Genomic DNA, 2,676 nt, shown 5'->3' on the forward strand with positions numbered 1-2,676 from the left:
CAGGTGGATCTTATGGGGAGTGTCCTTATGCTGAGATTGCTAAAAAATTAGAGAAAATCTCCCGGATTAATAAAGCTTGGAGTACTAGGAAGTCAGATACTGGGAGAAACACCTTCGCAATGCAGTCCACTCACAACCTAGCCACAGATGAGATTCGTGAAGAAATGGCTCAGATGAACTGAGCTTGGGTTAGTACTAAAACATGTCACTGGGGGTGCAGAAAAGATAAATGCAGTCAACTACTTGTCGAAACCACCGCCACCTAATGATGAATGCTATTATGCGGAGGACACCTATGCAGTAAATGAGCAGACGGGGGGTTTCTGACCGAGCGCCCAAGGCTCAAATCATTATAATTGGCGCCAAGGTCAAGGGAACCAAGGTCAGATCTATGGTAACTACAACTGTGAGGGTCATTATGTCCGAGATGGAAACTACAACCACGACAACAACTTCAACAGGGGTAACTACGGTAACAGAAATGATAGGAATGGGCCCTATGTCCCTCCTCAAAATCGTGAAGTTACTCCTAGGGATGGTGGAGATAGTATGGCGTGAGTTGAGGATATGTTGCACAAAATGATGAGGAGGTTCGATGCTAGTGATGAGCACATTAAAGAGTTAAGGTGCGATTTAGCAAGTATTGGGCAAAAAGTCGATACACATGCAATATCGATTAAGCAGATCGAGTTGCAAATGGCCCAATTATCTGCGACAGTGAACACACGGCAACCGGGCACTCTTCCTAGCAACATTGTCCAAAATCCAAAAAATGATGCGCACTGTATGGCAATCACTACTCGGGGTGGTAAGCAAAACATTGACCCACCTATGCCGTCTAATGAGGAAAAGGTGAGAAAGGATGATGATAAGGTGGTAAAGGGTAGTGGTGAAGCAGAAGAGAGCACCTGAAAAGATACAGAAGTCCCTATGAAGGTAATTCCCATGCCTAGACCACCACCACCCTTCCCTCTGAGATTAGTGAAAAAGACCGAGGATGGTAAATATCGGCGTTTTATAACAATGCTGAAGCAGCTTTCTATCAATGTCCCTTTCGTAGAAGCTCTTGAACAAATGCCGGTTATGCCAAGTTTATGAAATATCTGGTTACAAATAAAAGATCGGTCACTTCCGAGGATGATGATAGACTGCAACATTGTAGTGCTATTGCTACAAGATCTCTCGTGCAAAAGAAAGAAGATTCGGGTGCGTTCACTATTCCTTGTACAGTCGGGTCATTACATTTTGCGAAAGCATTATGTGATCTGGGGGCAAGCATAAATCTCATGCCCCTCTCAATTTACAAGAAGTTGGGTTTGGGTGACCCAAAACCTACTGCGATGCGGCTACTGATGGCTAATCGAACAGTGAAAAGGCCTATATGGATACTCCATGATGTGCTAGTAAAAGTGGAGTCATTCATATTTCCGGCAGATTTTGTTATTCTTGATTGTGAAGTCGATTTTGAAGTGCCTATAATTCTTGGGAGGCCATTCCTTGCTACAGGTAGAGCCTTAGTTGATATGGAAAAGGGGCAGATGAAATTTCGGTTGAACAATGAAGAAGCGACCTTCAACGTTTGTAGGACCACGAGGCAGAGTGGTGAGCTCCAATCGGTATCCGCCATATCCCACAAAGAAAAGATGAAGAAGGAGAATGAACAAAAAAGTGCAAAACAAGAGTTTATGGTTGGGGATTTGGTGCTTTTAGACAGTTCTGGGTCGCCTAGTCTTCCGGGCAAGCTCAAGTCCAAACGGACTAGCCCTTACTTGATTACCCAAGTATTCCCTTATGGAGCAGTTGAATTAAAAACCAAGGAGGGAGTGCAGTTTAAGGTGAATAGAGAACGAATAAAACTCTATTTTGGGCATACTGCATCGGTGAATGAAATGATAGAGGCATACCATCTTGATGAAGGCTGAGTAATCAAGTGTCATCAGTCGTGCCGCGACATTAAATCAGGCGCTTGTTGGGAGGAAACCCAATACTTATAGTTTCTTTTTTCTTCTTTCTTTCTAGTAATGGTAGCATTTTCTACTAATGGGTTTTAAATTTTCAGGCACATCACCAGGAAATTCTGCAGAAAATCACTCTGCAACAGTCACCAACGGACACATGCGACGGACCGTCGTTCTCTCGACGGTCCGTCCTGCACAATCGTTCTGGTTGTTAGAGACCCTATTCCTAAGGGTGTCTCACATTTTCTAAGTGTCCTCCAACGGACATCTACGACGGACCGTCATACTCTCGACGGTCCGTCCTGCATAACCGTCATGACGGTCAGAGACCCCTCTCTTAAGGGTCTCCATTTTTTTAAGTGTCCCACGACGGACATCGACGACGGACCGTCATAATCACAACGATCCGTGATTATTGTCGGCGCTTTGCGCCCCAGGTTTTCTTCACCTACCACTCTTGTATTTAAATTTTTTTTATGCAATGGGGACAATTGCATGTCTTTTTGTTGGGGGTGGGGTAAATGGAAAGTGAGTGCTAGGGTGAAGTCTGAGTAGCCCAATTCACTATCCTCTTTTGGGGTTTTCTTGCTTGTGTTCTTTTTCCCAAAGAGACTGATTACTTTTTCTGTTGAACCGGCATGTCTATATCTTGCGTACATAGTTTAATTCTGGAGCATGATGGCTAAAATGATATCCTGATAAAATGGAAAATGATGCA

Source organism: Solanum pennellii, chromosome 7 (assembly GCF_001406875.1).
Source record: "Solanum pennellii chromosome 7, SPENNV200".
Classification (NCBI taxonomy): Eukaryota; Viridiplantae; Streptophyta; class Magnoliopsida; order Solanales; family Solanaceae; genus Solanum; species Solanum pennellii.